General features: G+C 41.3%; 1 long non-coding RNA gene across 5 annotated transcripts; it reads left to right on the top strand.

Moving 5' to 3' along the window:
* The first annotated feature begins 228 nt into the window (after positions 1-228).
* On the top strand, positions 229-2,949 carry LOC113307938. Of its 5 annotated transcripts, none has more exons than XR_003339380.1 (6): positions 229-393; positions 1,027-1,192; positions 1,279-1,402; positions 1,812-2,051; positions 2,131-2,314; positions 2,411-2,949. It is a non-coding gene; the product is annotated as an uncharacterized LOC113307938 (long non-coding RNA). The 5 variants fall into 5 exon arrangements; XR_003339379.1 differs by having other exon boundaries at positions 1,526-2,051; XR_003339377.1 differs by having other exon boundaries at positions 1,279-2,051.
* Positions 2,950-25,085: the final 22,136 nt, after the last annotated feature.

Genomic DNA, 25,085 nt, shown 5'->3' with positions numbered 1-25,085 from the left:
TTAGTAACTAGATTCGCAACAACTTAGTGGCTATTGCAAATTTTCAGTTGCTAATTGCAGTTGCAAAAACTTTGCAACAGTTTGAAATAGTTACAAAACTTGCAACTGTTTGAACAGTAGCGATTCGCAACTAAATCCAGTTGTACGCATGCGGAAAAAATCAGTGTGGTTGCCTACACTTTCAACTGACTCATTATTCAGCATATTCATATACTTTGGAAAGCTGAATTGGGGCTCTTATCTCTTTAATCATCAAACAACCTCACTTTCTCAATCTCATTTTCTTCTCCTCTTTCGTTCTCCGTCTCCCCTGTGAGTTTTCCCTCTTTATCCTACCACCGCCATCATTATCATCAAGATCAACCAAACCCTTATTGTCGTCGAGGAAGAAAGGTATCGTCACTACCAGCACATGAACTATTTCTTCTCCTTTTTTGTTTTACTTCTACGAAGTAAACCCTAGATTCAAATTTTTTTCCTTCTCTTTTAGGCTTTTTCCACTCAAAATCTTTAATCTGATTTCTGATCTTAGTTCAAGTTCATGCTCACCATGTCATTACTTAGATTAATCTGATTATAAATCATTTACAAATTACAATATTTTGACCTAACGAGGGAAATCAGAGATAATCTAATTGCAAGTGTGTTTCTCTGTTCTATGAGTGTTTTTTGGCATGAGATTTCCCCCCAAATTCCTTCTCCCTTTTCATAAGATTTCTTTATAAACCCATTTGGAGAATCGTTAACTCTTTTCTCAAACTTAAGTAATTTGGGTTTTTTTCATCAAATGTCAGATGTATTAACAAAGGTATAAACCAAACCCTAGTTTTGATATATTGTTTTTCCTTTTCAATTAGATATAACTGCAAGCTTTGATTTGTTTGATTTTACTGCAATAATGTCAAATTGATGATAAAGATGTATTAACTTTGTTTTAGTTGATAAAATTTTCTATTGCAGTATATTGATTTTTTTTGTAAATGAATATGACTGGAAGATATTTTGTTTTGGTTGGTTCAAAACCAGGAAGAGATGATCATGTAAGCTAGGCAGGCTCTCTAACCCTACAAGGGAATCGGAGAGCGTTTTGGACGAATAATTAAGGAAGAAGGATTTGGGGTCATTATGGAGAGAAAACACAAGCAATGTCATGCATTACTTCCCCACTCAAGTTGGATCGTATATCGACTTGGTTGTTACTTAATTTAACCTAAATTTGTTCTCATATTCTAGATTATCGTAGCTTGATCACTAACTTGTTTTAAAATTTGTGACCAGACCTTGAACTTTGCATTCAAGGATAACTTCAAGAGGATCTTTAGTTTCAAGAATGATAGATATGGTTAATGGAAATGATTTGCTGGTAACTTGGCATCTGGAGGTGTTGTTGGTGCTTCTTCAGGTGATTTACATCCTGATACGCACTTTAGAACACTTGGCTTAATTTCACTTGGCCAAATCCTGAATGTGATACATATATATTAGTACTTTGAGTTCATCTTTTATTTTTCCTTGGAATGTTTAGGAGCTTCTTCCCCTGGCGTGTACCTACACAGCTTATACAAAGTATCCTAATGAAATGATCCAGATGCATAATGGAAGATTTATTAATAAGGACTCTATGAGCTATTTTAATTGCTGGTGCACATTTGGAGTTTTTATGGCAGTCTTGTTTGTGATTAATGCATGAAATACTATAGAACAATGAGCAGGGGATATTAATATAGTGGCATACATTTTTGCAATTTGTATCATTTTTTGTAATGTACTTTGTTTTGTCTTCACGGTATTTCTGTCTTGTTTTGGAGAAGGCTTTCAGAACAATGAAGAAGAAGAAGGAGAAGGAGAAGGTTCTCTTGATGGCGACTCCCCAATGTGGGTTTTCTTTTACTATATGATGCTCATCTACTTCTACATAATTGGATGTGGGTCTTTCTTGATGGTGATTATATGTTTGGCTGCATGTGAGAGTTAACTGGGAAGCTACAAGATGGAACAATATTTTTAAATAGGTCCGTGGGGAAGAGCTTTCCGAGTTCAAACAAATAATGGTACTGATGAGAGTCATTTTATCTTCTTGTTATACTGTGCTTGTATAGAGATGGCTAACAAATTTGTTTTATTGATCAGATGAAGTAATTGGCGGACTTGATAAAGCTGTAATAAACAAGAAAAAGGGTGAGATGGCACTTGTGAGTATGTGGCCATAGAACCCAAATACGCTTTTGGCTTTCCATAGTATCATTAAGAACTCGATGTTGTTCCTCCTGGTTCAATCATCTCTTACTGAAGTTGGCTTGTATCTTTCGTTAAGGTCGGTGGGAAACAACGTCTTTTTGTACTTTCTAGCACTCGAGGGTTTATTTTAGTTTCGCTTATTCAAGTTGTATGCTGAAGTTATGTACGACAGGGGATGGAATCCTGGGACATGGACAATGGTGAGAACATTGTGGATGCTGGCAAACAGAAGAAAGAAGGTAGTGCAAGATATATGGGACCAACTATTCAAAATTATCGTAGTACATCTTTTCTTGTACAATAATGATCCAGGTGTTTTGGGGTAAAAACTGATTCTGCTGGAAATGGTAAATTTGGGTGTGCCATCGAGAAACAAATCTAAACCCTAAACAAATGCACTACACAGGAGTACTTTAGATTCGAGAGATCAATCTATAAAATTCTGGTCTAAACCAAGAAATTGTCGTTCTAGTCTTGCTTCAGCCATAAAATGAAGGAGAAGGGTTGATCTTAAGGAGGGAAGTGAAGAAGGTATTGAGATCAGAATGGTTAACTCTGAAGGTGTGGTTGTTTATGACTCGTATCAGAATATAAAACTTGCTTACGGAATATAAGCTATAAGTACTTGGTGTTTTCTGGATACTTGTGTTGATAACGCTTGTTGGTTGAAAAAGGTTGAAAACCTATTTATACAAGTCATAGTTGAACGCATCCTGATCTCATAGGAAATGGAAGTAGTTGAGTGATGGAGAAGTGGGGATCGTGTAAAATGTTGAAACCCACGTCCCTACTATGAGGGGGAGACTGGTCGGTTTACACCCACTACTTCTCTGTTGCCACTAACTGTCCGCCTTTCCGGACACTTTCTCATAATGGGCGTGTTGCACGCCGCACGCTGTAAACCGTCAGATCAATACCCTGATGAACATCCCCAATTTGTGATATGTTTGATGTCTCGACTATTTTGTAGAAAAATATGCAGCAAGCTGCTGAGTGGGTCTTGCCTGTAAGATCTAATTATTCTGACCAATCACGCGCAAGTTAGGCGGCGGGAAGTCAATATGTGACAAGTCAAGTTGTGAGACTTGCCGTAAAAAATAGCATATGATGCTTTTAGGTCAAATAATTAAATTATTTGTGAAATCAATATTTACAAAACATCGTTTGTAATCGATGCATATAAAGCATCGTTTTTAAGCAAGCAGCTCAAAATAATCGATGCTCATGAAGCATCGTTGTATAAGCTTGTTTAAATTAGTCGCGGAGCTTAATGTCTTAAAAGGATCATGATCGGCCATCTTTAGGAAGCTGCCAGGAGCTATTCATGTATGCCAAAGGTGAGCTGGTCAGATCCTTATAGGAGAGTGATGGCTGGTAGCCATTTTGACATCCTATTGGTCGGCCCAAGTTAGATCTTGACCGGTTAAATTGGCTAGCCAAATTGAGTGGCTGAGATGATTTGCGACAGTTATTGGTTGTCGTTGAATTGATTTAAGATACCTTTGTAGGCAGCGCGACTAGCCACCTTTGAGAAGCCGTTCAGGAGCCGTACGGGTAGGCCGCGGCTTGGCCGATCAGTCCTCATGGAAGAGGGACTGCCGGTGATCACGGCGACATCTTATTGGTTGCCTAAAATTAGATCTAAGCCGATCGATTCGTCTAGCGAAGTTGGACGGCTGAGATCGTTTTACGACAGTAATGTGTTGCCACTGGCCGTAATGAGGCTGTTATGGCCGTGTGGCCAGCCTATTTTGACCTAACGGTTTTAGGTGTTAGCTGCGGGCTGGGAGTGATGAGTGCCAAATATTGCGTATTTCTACATCTTTTTATTGGCATTTAACTCATCTTATGTGCTCTAATTATCTATTTTATCCCAAATTCTGTATTTTTTATTGTTTTCAAGAATAATTACTTTTACTAATTAATTTTTTGTTTTTAGGTACTAAATAAAGCTTGGACGAATTAAAAAGCCAAAAGAGTAGGAAATTGGTGGCAAGGGGCATAAAGACAATGAGAAATTCCGAAGAAATGTTGCCCAAAGAGCAGCTGCAATCCGCTTGCACTCATTCCGCAAGCCGCTTGCAAGAGATACACTAACAGTGGGCTTGAAGTATTAGCTTTGAAGAAGACATGGGTTTGGTAGAGAACCCAAAACCCAAATCTGTTTTCCAAACCCGGTTCATCAAATATGATACACCTGTTCAACACCCAACATATGTTCAAGATCCAACAACATCTCCGCTCACTGCATCAAAATTTGATGTCTATAGTCCACACCGTAACACCACCTATTTCTTCCCCTATTCGAACAGAAATCAAAACCATCTCCATTTCTTCTCTTCATTCATCTCCCCGACCATATCTGTTCACTGCCCTCTTCCATTAAATTCATCTTCCCGACCATCTCTGCCTACAACCATCAACACAATTAAACTCTTAGTCTCTATTTCTCTCTCTCAATCTTATCCTTTTCTTTATCAAGAACAACAACCCTAGAAGCTAGGATTGAGAGAAATAAGACTAGGGTTTTGTTTAACAGCTCTAAAATCAGGTGTGCAGAGTTGAATTGAAGAATGGAACTGTCAGAAAACGCGTTTTGGTGAGTTGGGACCCTCTTAATTGTCGAATTGAAAAAGAATATGGAGAATTTTGTGTATAAATAGGGGTTGATGCTTTGTAATTCAAGATCCGAATTTAGTTGGATCAACGAGTTTTCATAATACAATTGTGTTTTAATCATCTTCATCATGTTCTAATTTCATCTGTTAGGGTTTAGATGAAACCCTTAATCATATGTTGAGATAATTCATGTTCTTGTTATTAATCTTGTTGTGCTTCATTGATTTAGGAAGGATAGTTAGCTAATGGATCAAATTATCCTGTGATTAGTTGTACTGTAAGAAGACGGCTAATATTAGGGGTGAGTTAATGATATTAGTTGATAAATCATCCATTGTGGGAAGGAACAAGAATATAACTTGAATGAGTATTGCCTTAGCATAGGATTAAGTTGTGGATTCAACTTCCCCAGTACTCTTTAACCCTTGTTTACAAACTTTCCCTTTGCATCTTTGCTTACAATCTGTTTTACTAATTGATCACTGCCAAATCTAGCCGTATCGGCAAAGATAAACCCCCCTTTGGTACTCTTGTTTGAATCAGTATAGGAAGACTTATAATCAACTCTACACCCACCTTGTCCCTGAGGATCAACTCGTACTTACCATGTTTACAGACTCGACGATGTATACTTGCAGTTAGTACAATTGTTGGTACTGTTTAAGGCCTACCAAGTTTTTGGCGTCGCTGTCGTGGACTGGGTAGCGACGTAGTGATCTAAAGTTTCTCTGTACTAATTATTTGTTCGAATTCTACTTGTTTTCCAGTCACTGTTAGTATAATTAAGTTGTGTAGTCTTTGTTTCTGTTTGCTGTAGCTTTGTAGCTCTCATTGATGTAATCCTCTCAACCCTCTCATACCCTGTTAGTGTTATCCATATGTTACATCTTTTTCTCTAAGTCAGTTATTTACTTGCATTTTCATATCATTTCTGAAAAAGCGGGGGGTCTAACAATCACACCCAACAATTCGTTTGGCAATCTAAATAGACAAACTCCAATATACTTTCAAAAGAATAACCTAGACAGTCAGACTCAATCTAGAGAAAATTATATCAAAGAGTTTTGTATCCCTCTTTCTCAATTCAATCTGCAATCAACAAATAGGAATTTGCGAGCCCGATTGGATATAAGAGAATTAACTTGAACGGTACCAAAGACCAATATTCAAGCATCAATCAATTTCAATCAACAACCAAAGGTTGGGTTTCCCAATTGATCGATTCAATGCACAACCTGTGATATTTCAATTATATAACAAAATATAATGCGGAAAAGAAATAACACAGACACCAGAAGTTTTGTTAACGAGGAAACCGCAAATGCAGAAAAACCCCGGGACCTAGTCCAGATTTGAACACCACACTGTATTAAGCCGCTACAGACACTAGCCTACTACCACTGAACTTCGGACTGGACTATAGTTGAACCCTAATAAATCTCACACTGATTCAAGGTACAGTTGCGCTCCTTATGTCTCTGATCCCATCAAGATACTACACACTTGATTCCCTTAGCTGATCTCACCCACAACCAAGAGTTGCTACGACCCAAAGTCGAAGACTTGATAAACAAATCTGTTTCACACATGAAAGTCTATAGTAATAGATAAATCTGTCTCCCACAGAAATACGTATGAGTTTTGTTCCGTCTTTTAATAAATCAAGGTGAATATGAACCAACTGATATACCGGACTTATATTCCCAAAGAACAGCCTAGAAATATCAATTACCTCACAATAATCTTAATCGTATGGTAGCGAAACAAGATATTGTGGAATCACAAACGATGAGACGAAGATGTTTTTGATTACTTTTTATCTTGCCTATCGAAGATTAAATCTCGAGCCAATCTTAAAGAAGATGGTACTCAAACATGACAGAAAGAGAAAGATCAGATCATGCAACTACAAAGAAAATAGTTGGGTCTGGCTTCACAATCCCAATGAAGTCTTCAAGTCGTTAACCTACAGGGTGTTGATGGTGGTTTTTAGTTCAGGGTTAAAATTGTAAACCTTGCATTTAATATGCCGTCACTCTGCAAAGAAACGGAGCCATATAAAAGTGATGAGTGATTCAACTTCTTCACTGGCGCATTTATTGAGCAATTCAATATTTTCATATGAAATTTATCCAGAATGGTGCATGTAGCAACAATCCCAAAGATTCTGTAAATTTCGGTACCTTGCCTTGCCTTTATTATAAGTTTCTTTGAATGCTTTTTGTGCTATGTTCCCCGACCGAACCCTTAATATTGATATGGCATGACAATTTGTGTTCACTCTCAGCAGAGTAACACGAATTTCCAAGTATCAAGGTTAAGGTCCTTGCATAAAGTACTCAATCAGAAAGCATACTGCTCTCTAGCAATAAAATTAAAGAACTCTGCGTCAACACATATAATTCAATCAATTTTGTGATAATTCACAAGATTCGAATATTACCCTGACTAATTTGCAAAAATTAGGGTTTTACGCCTTGCGCAATATATTAGACCCCGTTGGTCGAAATTAAGCTTAGGCGAACTAAGCAATTAATCCGCCATGGATTAGTAGGTGCAAAATCCTACCCAAAATCAGAAAGGAGCCGTGAAATAGGAGCAGCAGCAAAGGGAGGTGTGTCCATGCTTTAGGCACGCCCCATGTTTCCCAACCGACCTTATTTTCCTTCGACCAATCAGGTCGCCTAAAACCCGCCACACGCTGGCTGGGCCCATACTTGCCGACCCTATTTCCCATCGACTAATCAGGTCGCTTTAAATCCGCCACACACATACCATAAGTGTGGCCATGCCCATGCTTGGCCGCGGACTCTCTTATATTAACCAATCAGGTTGCTCCAAACTTGCCACAATGTTAAAAAGAGGCAAACTACGCCAAATGGTCACAAAGCCATTGGTTTTCCAAAAACCGCACCAATATGCCAAACGTGCCATGTTACGCCAATAGGCTGATGGCATGCCAACATGCCACTCCGCCACGCCAAACGTGCAGCATGCCAACGTGCTGTAAATAGCGCCATACGTGCTAACCTACCTCCTGTTCGTGGCCAACGCCATGATGTGCTTAAATTAGGGTTTTCTAGTCAGAAGCACGGTCTGCTTCAGGCGCATTAACAAAAATCCTAATTTCCAGTTGTGGCTCAAGTTACGCCACTTTGGGCCACACAACATGCCACGAGCCATGCAAGACCCAGGAAACCCTAGGAATGGCGCCATATCATAGTCACTTATAGCAATTCTTGCTCCTGTGGCCGCTTCCACATTATGTCCTTACTATAGTTCCTTTGGCATGACTATGGCGCCGTTTACACACAAAGCATTACCATGCCGTGGCCGCATGCCACACGCACTAATTAGGGTTTCCGCATGCCAAACCCTAATTTAGGCAAAGTTGTTACGCCAACCAAGCCAAATCATGCTACCCAGAGCATTGGGATTGATGTGGCAACTAGAACTAATATTGCCAAACCATATTTGGGTCTAACACCAATATGTCAAAATCTAGCGGCCATGGCTACGCCAGGCGTTACTTGCACCACTGTGCCACTGGCATGCACAAACTATGCCAACCACGCCATTATGTCATTATCAGGCGCCAACAGAATGTGGCCATAATTAATGGCCATCCTTTCTCATGGGTCACAATCTTAACCGTCCAAATTCGCCACAGAATTGACATGCCTGTGGCAAGTCTTAGGCGACCAGCCAAGACAAGCCTAATAGCATCACATGCTATTCTCCTGCGGAAAATCTCCTGAATTTGACTTGCCACACATAGCAACCTGCTACATGTTTTCCACGAAAACACTCGAGACATCAAACATGTCATAAACTGGGGGATACTCATCATGGTATTGGTCTGGCGGTTTACAGCGTGCGGCGTGCAACACACCCATTATAAGAAAGTGTCAGAAAGCAGGGAAGTTGGTGGCGGCAAGAAGTAGTGGGTGTAAACTAACTCGTATCCTTCATAATGGGAACGTGGTTTTCTGGCATTTACACACGACCCCACTTCTTTATCACTCAATCATTCCCACTTTCTACGAGATCAGGGTGCGTTCAATATGACTTGTATAAATAGGTTCTACCTATTTCAACCAAACGACAACAGTTTGGTTAACAACAACACAGTATCCAGAAAACACCAAAGAACTGATAGCTTACATTCCACAAGCCAGTTCCACATTCTGATACAAGTCATAAAATAGCCACACCTTCAGAATTAACCATTCTGGTCTCAACACTTTCTTCGCTTCCCTCACTAATACCAACCCTTCTCCTTCACTTTGTGACCGAAGCAAGCCTGGAACGACCATTTCTTGGTTTAGGCCAGGATTGTACAGATTGATCTCACGAATCTAAAGTACTCCCGTGCAGTGCATTTGTTTAAGGTTTAGGCTTGTTTCTCACCCACACACCCAAATTGACCAAAACCAGCTGAAATAGTTTTTACCCATAAACAATTGGCGACCACAGTGGGAGATTAATCTCTCGGTTGCAATATCAAATTCAATTCTCAATTTCATTTCCATCCCAATTGGTCTTAGGCTTAATCCAATCATTAACTAAAACTCATTTCAGTCAAAGATTCTTTCCAGAGGTATTCGGGTCATTCGAACCTTGTAGAAGCAATGAATAGATGGAAGCCAACTACCATGGAAGACTTGACAAAAATGCTAGAGGATATGGTTGCCAGCTAAGTCGATATTATCATGCGGCAAAACGAGACGCTTCGTATACTGAAGAGTATAATAACCCGATTGTGGGAAGAATCAGCAAAGGCTTATCCGAAGGATCCCTCCAATTTCAAGAGTAATACGAAGTATGTTAAATATTTGGATAAAGCTTACGACTCTACTAATGAGGATGCTGACGGAGCACGTAGCCACATCATAAAGGAGCAGTAGAAGAGCGGCCAATTGGATTCTGCCAGCACAGAGAGCCAGGAAAATTTCACAAGACCGGGGAAGGAGACTTGCCAGGTGCACCACAACATCTGCAAGACAAAGTTAAACAGCCTGCATATGAAGCCTCGCTGGAAAACATTTATCTCCAAACCCTCGCAGAAGTTCAAAGAGTTTTCCAACAGTCCGCAACCACGACTGCTTTTCTGAAAAGAGAAGCACCTGAAGAGGAGGAAAACTACCAAGACGCTAATGGAAACGAACACTGCGCCAATGAACAATATCCAGCTCAGCCACCACGTGTCGCCGTCGCTGACGTTGGCCCCTCAAGAGAAATTACCTTTCAGTAATACGGTAGAAGTAAACGGTTCGCTCATGAATCAATGATCGCTCAAGCGTCAGTTCCGTCTTCAAAGAGAGCTTCATGCCAAAGCCTGCAAGAAATTCCGCCACAGTAACTACAGGAGAAGCCAACCACAAAATATCCACGCTTCCCGTTACCTATCAGAAGAGTTATAGAGTTACTGGAAATTTGGGTACGAGAGGGAGTAGTCCAACTACCCCCGGTAGGGCGTCCACCAACTGATCAGGAGATGCTAGATTCAATATATTGCCACTATCACAGGTTTATTCATCATCCTACCAACGAATGCAACGCTCTGAAGCGCATTGTCCAGGAAAAGATTGATTCAGGGGAATTACGCCTGGGGACTGGAGGTTCTCTGCCTTGCCGCGGATCGACATAGAGACGTTACAAAGACAATAAAGAATGACTGGGGACTTCTCGCGGCCAGGATTGTGTCACACAATAAACTCGGATTTGCAACCTGAAAATTCAATTTTGTGGAGAGACCCCTAAGCGAATAGAGTATGTAGCTGTATCGGATGAGACCATAAGGGGAATGTCCAACACCAATGTACCATCCATCCGAAAGCGCAGTCAACACGTCCCATGGCGTTACATCCTCTACCAAAAACACCAGCAGCACCGGAAGCATCCCCTCTGACGTGACGCCTCTTATTACCAGAGACAGAGCCGCCGCTAATCTTAATATTTCTTCGATCATGACACCTCCAATCATCACCAGGACTGCCACCACTTCTTCGTCAGGACGAGAGACTGGAGGAGCCAAAGGAAACCAACCTTCCCATTACCATTATCGATTTAATGGAGACACATGAATTTCTTTCCAAAACTCAGACGGACATGGACACAACTCAGAAGGGGACGCTTCAACATTTCACTCCATGAGCTGCTCCGCTTCAATGTTTCGATCCAGGGGGCGCTTCAACGTTTCGCTCCAGGAGCCGTTCCGCTTCAACGTTTCGCTCCAGAAGCTGCTCCGCTTCAACGTTTCACTCCAAGAGACTCTCCGCTTCAACGTTTCGATCCAGGGGCCGCTCTGCTTAAACGTTTCGCTCCAGGAGCCGTTCCGCTTCAATGTTTTGCTCCAGAAGCCGCTCCGCTTCAACGTTTCGCTTCAGGGGCCGCTTCAACGTTTTGCTCCAGGAGCCGCTCCGCTTCAACGTTCTCTCCATAAGTCGCTACTCCTCCCTGCCAAGGATCGTCCCGTATCCGCCACACTCCTCCCTTCCAAGGATCGTGTCGTAGCCGCCACACTCCTCCCTGTCAAGGATCGTGATCACATCCAACCAAGGTTCATAGTTGTGTACACTTTTTGATCCATCTCGCCAAAGCTCGTGGTCATGGATAGTTTACTCGCCTACGCATCCAGCCAATCCCTTTGCTTCCATGGACGCCCATGCAATTCCATCCAATCTATTTTGGGTTCCCACGACAATGTAGTCTCTTCTGCTGCCAAGAACTGTTGTTGTTCGTTTGTTGATACCAGACAGAGCTTTACCATAGAAACAACCACTACAAAGGTAATCCATACTTCTCCATATTTTAGTTTCACATCGAAGAAGTAATAGAGTCACCAGTACGGATGCAAGATGATATCTTTATCATGGTCAACTCACCGACCATACAAGATAGAAACATGTAAACCAAACTTGGGGACTGAGGCTCTACACGGAATCCCTTCACTATCAAAGATCTGGAAGCACGGTCAACCCAAAAGTCATATCCACGACAAGGTCATCTATTCTTCAAAGGTGTAACGTAAGGATATCATCACCTCTCCGTATAGAAGGCGCCTGCAACACTTTACGAGGCCCGGGTCCCAAGCCTACTCAGAGAAAACAACTCCAGTAACCAAAGAGAAGTGCGACTGGTGACTGCTCACCGCGGTCCATCCCCGGAAACAGTCAAGCATTCATGAGATAACTCTAGAGACGCGGATGAAACATTTTTCTTGAAAAGACAGAGGGAGCCACGATTAACGACATAACTCTCTCACTTCTACCTCTTCATTGTCCAGAATGTTTCGTCCATGTGATGTTCCAAGCATCGCAACATCACATCCAAGAGAGTACAATAAGCTTGTATCAAATCCCATAGGCGTGGATTCAAGGCGATGCAATTAAAGTAGGCCACACTTGGGGACTGAAGCCTCCTTCAGGTTTAGAAGTTGTTAGAGCATAGATCAGTCTACCTCGCATGCGTTGCTATATCAAGCATGTTTGTCAATGTTAGTGATCAAAACTATGAGTCTTGATTTCTAGTCTACATAGCTAAGTCTCGGACTAGGATAGAAAAGTGTAGTTGAGCTCAAGGACTTCATGGCGATTCATCATACAACGACGAAGATCTACTCAAGGAACCGTGGAACTTCATCAACAAAAAGGTATGTGGAGACTTGAACTTATCTATCACTCAAAAGTCTATCTCTTCTATCTCCAACTTCTTATGAGAAAAAAGTCGTATGCTATATAGACTGGATCACACACATTTGATATTTCGATCCGAGTATATATCGCCTATATATATCTCGAAATCATGTGTTGGTAAGCGTTTCGCTTTGATCAGGTTTATCTTCACCTAATGACGAAAGTCATATTGTTTCAATCACTTTGAAAATCGCTTTGACGAGAAATAGTGTAACAACTATATAACGTCCTCTAAGAATGTTTCAATGGTTGGAATGAGAGTTTAGGTCTATATAACCAATGATGGATATAAGCATTGTGTGGTAACTCATATGTGCATAAGTCCTATTCCTTAATCTGAAGTTTGCGAACTTTGTTGATTGAGAGAAACCGGAGGAATTGGCTTTGCCAAGTTGATAGGTGTTGTAAAACACCTAATTTTATATCTAGTATTTATGCTTTCTTTGCTATTATCCTTGTGAATTACATCTCTTATGTTTGGTTTTGAGTTATTAGGTGCAATGGAGTCCTTGGGAGCAAAATAAGGAGAAAACACTCATTTAAAGCGAAAAGCGCAAAAACATCGATTCACATGCGAGTTACATTTGGAACCGACTAAGGTTGTGCAAGAAGGAGTGAAGAATGAACTGCCAGTTCTGTGAAACCGACTGGCCATATGAAATATGGGAAGCCTTTATCTAATGAGTGGGTGTGTGGAGTAATTTCATCTCCTACACAACCCTAAAATTCAGGGAAGATTTATTTCTCTCTATCATTAGTTTCACCTGAAACTAAGAAGGTATGGCGGTTCAGAGAGGAGAGATTCTGTGTGAGTAAAACCAGAGATGATTCTGCTACTGGTGAAGATTAAAGGGTGAAGATGGGTTTCTGAAGATTTCACTGTTGTTGTCGAAGCTCCGATGAAGCAGAAATTAAGAAGGAAATTGGGGTTTGAAGCTCTGTTGATTTTGGGATCTGAAGTTTAAGGGTTTCTGAGTTCGATCCTCAAAGAAAGAACAAGAAGAAATCATGGGGTTATGAAGAATGGGTCGTTGTTGATATTTACAAGAAAAAGATTTTTAGCTTGAATCAGGTTAAGGAATCGATGGAGGTAACGACCCAGGGAAAAGGATTAATTGATGGGGGTTCGTGTGAATCGAAGATGGTGTGATTTAGAGAAGTTAGGGTTGCTATTGTGACATAGAAAATGTTCATGGGGATGTTGGTTCATGACTGAGATGGTAATACTGAGATGAAGATGGGTTTGATTCTGGTGACCTTTTCGGTTGTATGGATTGTGAAATGAAGTTGAGGGTTCTGAAATTAGGGTTCTTGTGGTGTTGTTGTGTGAACAATGAAGAATTAGAAGGAACTGGAGATTGGGTTCAAGTTATTAAATTATTTGAGTCTAAAGATGGTGGCTACTGCAATGGTCAATTGGCTGGGATTGATACTGCAGGTGGAGCGGCTTGAGCAAATGGTTGAGTGCAGTTTGATTATGAAAGAGCAAGGAAGGGAAGGCTGACATGGCGTTCCCAGGCAGAGATTGCAGGGACTCAGGAGCAAAGATGAGATGAACTGAGCATATGGGTATTGTTTGAGTTTGCAGTTACATGGTAGCAGCTATGAAGTGTTGCAGTTCAATATGTGTGCTGGTTGAGTTTTTGTGATGCAATTGAGATGGTTGAGTTTGAGCTCGAGCTGTACAGGGGATGAGCTCAAGTTACATGGGTTTTTGAGAGGTGTTCGAAGCTTGAAAGAACACGACAGAGATGGCTTGATGTTTGGTAGTTTTGGCTCGAGCCTGGATTGATTTCGGAAAGTTCTTGATCTGAGTATTACCCAGGTTTGCTACAGATTTTGTGAACTTAGTTCTGATGATCGACTTGGTGTTGAGTTGAGCTTGGTCTGATGCCGGAAGGTCAGTAAAAGAAGGTAACTCTGTAGTTAGTTTCTATGGACTATGTATGAGGTATTTGTGCCTGAAATTCAGCCGGGAAGTGTTGCAGTTGTTGGTGCCGTCATCAAGATTGCAGTGGAGATGAATTGCATTTGCAGAGTGGTCAGATGCGGCATTTGTATGAACTGCAGGTAATTCGAATCAGTTGCAGGTTGTGGAGTTGCAGCTGTTGCAGAAGATGGGTTTGCTCTGAACTTGGAGGATTTGAATCTGATGTTGGTTGAGGTGTTAGTACAACTGAAATGTATGCAATTGAGAAACTGGGGCTGGAAGAATTGCAGGTGCACAGGTGATGCTGCAATAGTTGCAAATACAAGATGTTGCTGGCGGTGAAGCTGTAGAGTTCATGGCAGGTGTAGATGTGGGTTGTGACTGAATGCTATGGAATGAATGTAACTGTTACAAGAATGGAGCTGAGTTGGTGCTAGTGAACAGTGTTGCTGAGAATGGTTGTCGTGGTGGTCATAAAGGGTTGCAGCTGCTAACCAGGTGGTTGATTCTGTTGGACACTTGCAAGGAGCTGTTTGTAGGCTCGTAATTGTGATGCAGCTGAACCTGAGCCTGAGATGGTGAAGGGTGCAACTGTGATGGGAGATTGCAGGTGGAAGCGATGATTTTCATGGGTTGTGGTGTTGTGGCTTTATGCAATGCATAGCTGAGCAGGAATTGAGGAATTGAACGGTGCAGCAACCGGTGTTGGTGGCGCGAAACAAGTGTTGGAGTTGCTGTTGGAGTTAGAATTGGGAGTTGTCGTTGTGCAGGGTCGTTATGGCGCATCATTAGATATGGCATGTGTGAATGGCCTAGGCCTAACCAAGTCAGACCAGTTAGCTCATCCACATTCTTCTCACTCATCTGACTCATAGGGTGAGTTAACTCAGTGACTAGATCCTGACTCAGTGACTTTGACCGAGTAGAATCGGTTGACTGACACTTTGACCGGTGACCGGGTGGACTTTGCCGGTCACCTGAACTACTTTCCGGCGTGACACCAGTTTTCCGGCGACATGTTTTTGGCACATTTTCTACATGGGTTTCTCTCTCATATGGGCTGGGTGGATTTTCATCTAATGGACTTTGAATACTTGACCTAGTTTTAGAAAGCAAAGGAACTACAAAAGGAAAGATTTTTACAACTTTGGGACGTATTTTTTTACTTGGAGTTTTGGAGAGCGGCGACTAGGGTTTGTTTTCGTTTATTTTTCGTCTTTCTTCATTTCATTTTTGATTATGATTATGATGAACTCAAAAGCTATGAGTAACTAAACATAATTATTGGTTATGGGATAAAAGTTGATTTCTCAAGCATGATATTTAAATCAATGGATTAGTTTTGTCTCAACTTTATTGTTTATGATTCATTGTTAATATTGTTGCATGATTTGAGTGCTAGTTTGATTGAGTCCGGAATCGATTAGATTGGTCTTCATATCTATTGCTAGATTAGGTTTTATTATACGAAAAAGTGATAAATTCCTGATTACAAGTAGCATAAATGTGAATAGTGCTTGTAGTGATATATCCTACTAGTCACATGTGAATCATAGCCTTAGTTAAATCGAATTAGTGCTTTTACACGTTTGGTTGCTTTGATTAGTCTTATTCCTTAAAACTCATTTCTCTTAGGGAGTTAAACTTAATTGTGCTTTTACATTTTAGGTTGCTTTCTAGGTAGAATTCACATATGCATCTTTTAATGTGGTTGTGATGAAATCAGGGAATTAACGGGATATTCTTGCGAACAAGGTATCCTAGGACTTTTAATAAATGAGAGATTAAAATTTCAATTCTAGTAATTGATGAAAATACATGTTAGTGAATGATACTATCCCGTGACCAATATCTTCTCCTTATTGATTATTCAAATTATTTTAGTGCTTTCAATTACTTTTATTTTCTTTGCTAAAACAAAAAAAATCCCCCCCCTTGGTTACTAAGAAACTGAAATTTGCATAATAACAAAAGCCTCTCTGTGGGAACGAACTATTTCTTACCACATACTTTATTTATTTTAGTTAAGTAAGAAAGTGAAATTATTTTTGACGCATACGAAAGCGATCACAAGTCCGCGAACTCAATCCGCGAACTGACAGAAGTTCTCTTGCCGAGAATTTCTGCTGGGATTTTCCAAAAACTCGTTTGCGTGTTTAGTCCGCGAACTGGCGGAAGTCTCTTTACCGAGATTTTCTGCTGAGTTTGGAAAACTCTGCCGGTTGTCTTAAGTCCGCGAACTTGTTTGCGTACTTGAGTGGGTTATGATCTAAAGATGTGCTCTGAACATGAAACTTAAATTACTAAGGAATGCAGTATGCAAACCGTGGATATTAGGGCTGCACATAACCGACTCGACCCGCCGACCCGACCCACACCCGTCGAAAAATACCCGTACCCGAACCGACCCACCTAGGTATGGGTCGACTATGGGTGAGGCACGTGAAAACCCACCGTATGTTGGGTCGGTTGCGGGTAGGAACTTCCTTCACCCGACCCAACCCACCAACCCGCCCAATATTCCCTAGCATGCTACCCCTTAGATTTTCTATCTTAGAATGAATCTCAGCCATTGGATTGAAAAAATAAAATACCTAACCCTAACTAAGCATCGCACTCGTAGCCCACACCTATCACTTCGGCCTCTTCTTCTCTCCTTCTCAGAGACAGAGTCACAGAGACTCTTCTTCCTTCGTCAATTCGTTGTTCTTGAATCTTGATTAGTGAACTGAAGGTATGAATCAACTTAAAACTTGTTCCCAACTAGTTGAACTCTATGTATTGTTGATTGTTCTTGACTTTCTAAATAAATCTAGGGATTCATTTGAAATTGATTTCAATTTCCCGCAAGATATAAAATATGACGGGTAACCCACCACCCGACCCGACCCAACCCGCCTTATTGTGGGTCGGGTGAAAAGCGACCCATTGTTATGGTGGGTCGGTTGCGGGTGAAAAGTTCAATTACCCACCAGCAGTGGGTCGGGTGGTGGGTGAGGCCAAACCCGACCCAACCCGACCCATGTGCAGCCCTAGTGGATATAAAGTTCATGAGCCGATTCAATCGAATTGAATCATCTTTGTTTCAATTGTGTCTTGTGTAGTTACATAAGATCTCATAGCAATTGAACAACTCTCTGACTAGTTCATTTGAGTCAATTGAACTAGTTATGGTGAAGAGGAACAAGGTTAATATGAAATGCTCATATGGTTGACCTTTTGGGTTACTATGTTGAACCAACACACACGTACACGTTTGGGCACGGTTTTCACAAACCCAGTAAATATATATCTCAAGTGTGTGTGATAAGCTAAGTTTTCAATCTAACGGTTGAGAAATATTAGCTTGAATCTAAATCAGGTTTTCATCTAACGGTGAATATTGATTGCTTTGTAACTAAGGCAAAACCCTGATTTGAAGACTATATATAGGAGACATATAGCATTGGGCAAAACTAATCCCCACACGTCTGTGTGATACTAGTGCGCTCGCTAGAGTCGATTCTCCTCTAACCTTTGGTTTTCTTCTCTAAAACCAGGTTAACGACTTAAAGACTTCATTAGGATTGTGAAGCCAGACCGATACTACTTTTATCGTAGTTGTGTAATCTGATCTTGCATCTTCTATCGTACGAGTACAATCTATTGATTGGCTTGAGATCATGAGAGTTCTCCGATAGGCAAGATAAAAGAAGTCATAAACATCTTCATCTCACTGTTTGTGATTCCTCGACGTCCTCTTGTGTATTCAAGTAATACTGTTGAGAGGCGATTGATTAATCTAGGATGTTTTTCGGGAATATAAGACCGAATTATCAATTGGTTCCTGTTCACCTTGATTTATATCTTAAGACGGAACAAAAACCTAGGGTTTTTCTGTGGGAGACATATTTATCCTTTAATAGACTTTTCTGTGTGAGACATATTTGTTTATTATCGAGTCTGCGGTTTTGGGTTACAACAACTCTTGGTTGTGGGTGAGATCAGCTAAGGGAATCAAGTGCGCAGTATCCTGCTGGGATCAGAAGCGTAGGAGTACAACTATACCTTGAATTAGTGGGAGACTGATTGGGGTTCAATTATAGTCCAGTCTGAAGTTAGTTTGGAGTAGGCTAGTGTCTGTAGCGGCTTAATATAGTGTGTATTCAATCTGGACTAGGTCCCGAGGTTTTTCTGCATTTGCGGTTTCCTCGTTAACAAAACTTCTGGTGTCTGTGTTATTTCTTTTCCGCATTATATTGTTTATCTTTATAATTGAAATAATACAGGTTGTGCGTTAAAGTTTAATCGATTGGAGATCCGACTTTGTGGTTGTCGATTTCATTGATTAACACTTGGACATTGGTCTTTGGTACCGTCCAAGTTATTCCTTGTATTTGATAAAGACTCGCTATTGTTCTTAGATTGAGTAAAAGTCAAATCAAGAGAGAGATATTAACTCCTTGAGATACTTTTATCTATATTGAGTCTGACTGTCTAGTTGATTCTCTAGCAAAGTATTTCGGAGTTAGTCCATACAGATTTCTAAGCGAAATATTGGGTGGTGTTGTTAGACCCCCGCTTTTTCAGAAGTTTAAACGCAGTCACCACCTTACCTGTGAATACAGTAGAAGCACATCTTCCACGAGAAAATAGGCTCAGGATAATTACACATGGGGACTACCAGCATGGGATGCCATCACTTCCCTCAACCAGGTTATTCCTGATTTCAACATCATCACTGTCGAAGCTTTACGAGTCGCAGTAATTTCTCAACATGAAGCCGTACACGTGCATCAAAGACTCCAAAAGCACGCCACAGAGATATTCACATATCCGGCCACACCATCGGATCTATGACCAGACAGAAGTGTAACTGGGGACTGCTCATCACATCCCATTCCATACAATAGTCCAAGATTCAGAAGATGGTTCAAAGGATGTCGCTTGGAACGAAGTCCTTGAAGAATTGATAGCATCACATCGGCAACGAAATGCCTCTCAATTCATCTATTTCACCCAATGGCTCCGGAAGATTTCGACCATACAAGCATCCACAACAGATCATCATCGCAATCAAAAAGTCCAGGCACCAAATAACCTAAAGTCAAGGATGGACCAACAACGCAACCACAATCTCCAAGATTAGCCCTGACATGATCATTGTCGAGCACATATTTCATCCATACATCCCAAGAGTGCAATGGAGTTTGGTAAATTTTGAAATCCACTGAAGAGGTTAGATACTCATTCTTCTGGAGTCAGAACCTTATTACACATTCTGGAGAAGATCGATGGTACTGTTGGGTGGCTACATGCGCAAAATAGGAGAGAGCACCTACCTTGAGTTCTCCTGGCTCGCCTTGATGCTGGTTATAACTATTGGAGATTGCTTTGTTGCCGTTAATGATCGCTCTACCACCGCTAAACAAATGACGAAGAGTAGCCAGACGCTGCAGACGAAAGCACCGAGCCGGACGAGCAACAAAAATAGAAGAGGGTCGATACCCCTTTTCATATGAACGGAGTTTCTAGAGTTTGAACAGAAGAAAGATTCCTCCTTGCTCCATGAACGGGAACAGATGACTAGGCGCACCACACTCATGCTCCATAGCCGAAAAAGTAGCGCGCCAAGATCACCGTTCAATAGCTGAACAAGCAGTGCACGAAGATCTCCGCTCCACAACCTAACTAGCAGCGTTCCAAGATCACCAGCCACTCAGACTTGTAACGCTCCACATGACCAGCATCATGTGGCCAAGCCAGAAGTACTCCAGACACCAGTACCGTTGCAAAGCCAGAGGTACGCTAAGCGCCAGCACCTTGTGGCCAAGCCGTCAATGCAAAGATCATAGACTACTCATGCCTCTTGTCAATATTGACGAAACCCGAAAAAGAGAAACTCTTTCACCTGCCGTATATGAAGGCTCGGAATACAGGATGTCAACTAGATTAGATACTTTATCTATCTGAGATAAATGGCTCACCTGGATTGCTGATGGAAGGAAGCTCGCCGCTACGGAAGCAAAGCCAACAAAACAAGAGTAGAAGAGAGGGTAACCCCTTTTGAATGCACGACACCTTGAGAGTTTGGGTAGGAAAATGAATCCATTTTGGATTCAGACACACCCAAATCAGTGCCAATGCTCCAGGACACGAAGCTCCATGACCGAACCAGCAACGCGCCAGCACGAGGGGAACCAGCCGCTCAACTTGTAATACTCCGTAGCCAAGCCAGCCGCTCAACCTGCAGCGCTTCGTGGCCAAAGTTGCAGCGCCAGTATCAGCACTCCGTGGCTAAAGTTGTAGCACCAACATCAGCACTCCGTGGCCGAAGTCGCAGCGCTAACATCAGTACCATGTGGCCAAGCCAGAAGTACGCCAACACAAAGATCATGGACCACCCATGCCTCTTGTCAAAGGTCAGTCGAATTTTTCCTGGCAATCTCCGCATGTTTTGGCCCTTTTGATTTTATCCTCGTATGTCACCATCTCATGCTTACCCCGCAACAATGCCACTGTTACGAGCTAAGCAGGGGACATAATGTTGATGGTGGTTTTTAGTTCAGGGTTAAAATTGTAAACCTTGCATTTAATATGTCGTCACTCTGCAAAGAAAAGGAGCCATATAAAAGTGATGAGTGATTCAACCTCTTCACTGGCGCATTTATTGAGCAATTCAATATTTTCATATGAAATTTATCCAGAATGGTGCATGTAACAACAATCCCAGAGATTCTGTAAATTTCGGTACCTTGCCTTGCCTTTATTATAAGTTTCTTTGAATGCTTTCTGTGCTATTTTCCCTGGACGAACCCTTAATATTGATATGGCATGAAAATTTGTGTTCACTCGCAGCCGAGTAACACGAATTTCCAAGTATCAAGGTTAAGGTCCTTGCATAAATTACTCAATCAGAAAGCATACTGCTCTCTAGCAATAAACTTAAAGAACTCTGTGTCAACACACAGAACTCAATCAATTTTGTGATAATTCACAAGATTCGAATATTACCCTGACTAATTTGCAAAAATTAGGTTTTTACGCCTTGCGCAATATATTAGACCCCGTTGGTCGAAATTAAGCTTAGGCGAACTAAGCAATTAATACACCATGGATTAGTAGGTGCAAAATCCTACCCAAAATCAGAAAGGAGCCGCGGAATAGGAGCAACAACAAAGGGAGGTGTGGCCATGCTTTAGGCACGCCCCATGTTGCCCAACCGGCCCTATTTGCCTTTGACAAATCAGGTCGCCTTAAACCCGCCACACGCTGGCTGGGCCCATACTTGCCGGCCATATTTCCCATCGACCAATCAGGTCGCTTTAAATCCGCCACACACATACCAGAAGTGTGGCCACGCCCATGCTTGGCCGGCCTCTCTTATATTAACCAATCAGGCTGCTCCAAACTTGCCACAATGTTAAAAAGAGGCAAACTACGCCAAATGATCACAAAGCCATTGGTTTTCCAAAAACCTCGCCAACATGTCAAACATGCCATGTTGCGCCAATAGGCTGAACGACATGCCAACATGCCACTCCGCCACGCCAAACGTGCAGCATGTCAAAGCATACCAACGTGCTATAATAGCACCCTACGTGCTAACCTACCTCATGTTCGTGGCCAACACCATTATTTGCTTAAATTAGGGTTTTTTAGTCAGAAGCACGACTCTGCTTCAGGCGCATTAACAAAAACCCTAATTTCCAGTTGTGGCTCAAGTTACGACACTTTGGTCCCCATAACATGCCACGAGCCATGCGGGATCCAGGAAATCCTAGGAATGGCGCCATATCATAGTCACTCATAGCAATTCTTGCTCATGTGACCGTTTCCACATTATGGCCTTACTATAGTTCCTTTGGCATGACTATGGCGTCGTTTACACAAAAAGCGTTACCATGCCGCGCCGCATGCCACACGTCTTAATTAGGGTTTCAGCATGCCAAACCCTAATTTAGGCGAAGTTGCTACGCCAACCAAGCCAAATCATGCTACCCAGAGCATTGGGATTGATGTGGAAACTAGAACTAATATTTCCAAACCATATTTGGGTCTAACACCAATATGCCAAAATCTAGCGGTCATGGCTACGCTAGGCGCTACTTGCACCACCGTGCCACTGGCATGCACAAACTATGCCAACCACGCCATTGTGTCATTATCAGGCGCCAACATAATGTGGCCATAATCAATGGCCACCCTTTCTCATGGGTCACAATCTTAGCCATCCAAATTCACCACCGAATTGACAGGCCTGTGGCAAGTCTTAGGCGACCAGCCAAGACAAGCCTAATATCATCACATGCTATTCTCCTGCGGCAAGTCTCCTGACTTTGACTTGCCGCACATAACATCCTGCTACACGTTTTCCATGAAAACACTCGAGGCATCAAACATGTAAAAAATTGGGGGATACTCAGGGTATTGGTCTGGCGGTTTACAGCATGCGGCGTGCAACACGCCCATTATAAGAAAGTGTCAGAAAGCAGAGCAGTTAGTGGCGGCAAGAAGTAGTGGGTGTAAACTAACTCGTCTCCTTCATAATGGTAACGTGGTTTTATGGCATTTACACACGACCCCACTTCTCCATCACTCAATCATTCCCACTTTCTACGAGATCCATGTGCGTTCAATATAACTTGTATAAATAGGTTCCACCTATTTCAACCAAACGACAACAGTTTGGTTAACAACAACACAGTATCCGGAAAACACCAAAGAAATGATAGCTTACATTCAACAAGCCAGTTCCATATTCTGATACAAGTCATAAAATAGCCACACCTTCAGAATTAACCATTCTGGTCTCAACACCTTCTTCGCTTCCCTCCCTAAGACCAACCCTTCTCCTTCACTTTGTGACCGAAGCAAGCATGGAATGACCATTTCTTGGTTTAGGCCAGGATTGTATAGATTGATCTCTCGAATCTAAAGTAATCCCGTGCAGTGCATTTGTTTAAGGTTTAGGCTCGTTTCTCACCCACACACCCAAATTGACCGAAACCAGCAGAAATAGTTTTTACCCATAAACGCAGGGTTTCGTGAAAAACCTAAGGTTAAAGGAGAACCGATTCTAGCTTATGAAACTAGTACCACACAGGAGGTGTGGGGTTTAGGTTTCCAAGTTGCTAGAGTTCTCCTTTATATAGTTTTCAAATCAGGGTTTGCAATCTAAGTTACCTTGGTAACAAAGCATTCAATATTTAGATGAAAACCTGATTAGATTCAAGCTAATATCTTCCAACCGTTAGATCGAACTTAGCTTGTTATACACAAATAAAATGTACCCTCATTTAGGTTTATGTAGCCGTACCTAAACGTGTACACCATGTTGGCTCAATCGTAGTTAACCGAGGTTAGCTATATGAACACTCTCATATCAACCTTATTCATCTTAACCATAACCAGTTCAAATGACTCAAATAAAAACTAGAGTTGTTCAATTGCTATATTCTCATAGAAGTATACAAGAACACAATTGAAGCAAAACCGGTTTGATTCACTCGAATCAATTCATGAACATTATAGCCACGGTTTGCAAAGAATGCATTCCTTAATATATAAATGTGTTAGTTCATGAGCCAACCGATTTTAGAACTTTAACCACTCAAGTATGCAAACGGGTATCTTAAGTAGCCGGTCTGAGTTTGGGTTCGCCAGTATGCAAACGGGTACGCATACTAAGTACACCTCCAAATCCCAGTAGAAATTCCTGGACCTATACCTTCCGCAGGTATGCGTATCGGTATGTGTACTTGGTACACGGAATTTCACAACTTCAAGTACGCATACAGGTATGCATACTTTAGTTCCGGTCATGGATCACATACATGTAAGAATGCACAATATGTGTATAATCCAATGATGGTTAAGTATTCTAAACTCTTATTTCAATCATTGAAACTTTCTTAGAGGATGACAATAGCCGTTTTCACACACTATTAGCATCAAAGAAATTTTCAAGTTATTGAAATAATCATAACGAAACATTCCAAGTAAACTCCAAAGATTGTATCACACAAACCATGTAAGATGTTACTCGGAGATTTTCACATGACCAAGATGAACTTGATTGAAGCGAAATCTTACCAACATATATTCCGAGAAATATGTAAGCGAGTTAAACTCAACTCGAAATCTCAAATGTGTATAATAGAAAACTATATCGTAACACGACTTATGTCTCAATATAGGATATAGAGTAGAAATAGACTTTCCATATACCTTTTGTTGATGAAGTTCGACAAGCTCTCCTTAGTAGTTCTTCGTCTTCAATTGATGAACGTCGTGAAGTCTAATGCTCAACTACAAAATCTATCCTAGTCCGAGACATCTATAAGTAGACTAGAAATAAAGACTTATAGTTTTGATCACTAACATTGAAAAACAAGCTTGAGATAGCAACGCTTGCGAGTTTGACCGAGAAGTACTCTAACAATCTCCCACTTTGTCAATTTTAGTGGCAAAACTATCAATACATATGGATTACAAAATAAATAAAATTTGTATCTTCTCATCCAAATGCTTGATCTCCTTGGTTCTTCAACATTACTCGAAATCTTCGTCACTTCCAAGTACTCCAATGATTCCAAATGTGTTCAATTCCACATAATTGT

Source organism: Papaver somniferum, chromosome 9 (genome assembly GCF_003573695.1).
Source record: "Papaver somniferum cultivar HN1 chromosome 9, ASM357369v1, whole genome shotgun sequence".
Taxonomy (NCBI): domain Eukaryota; kingdom Viridiplantae; phylum Streptophyta; class Magnoliopsida; order Ranunculales; family Papaveraceae; genus Papaver; species Papaver somniferum.
The sequence above is the reverse complement of the archived record's forward strand: the minus strand, read 5'-3'. Positions and strand labels throughout refer to the sequence as shown.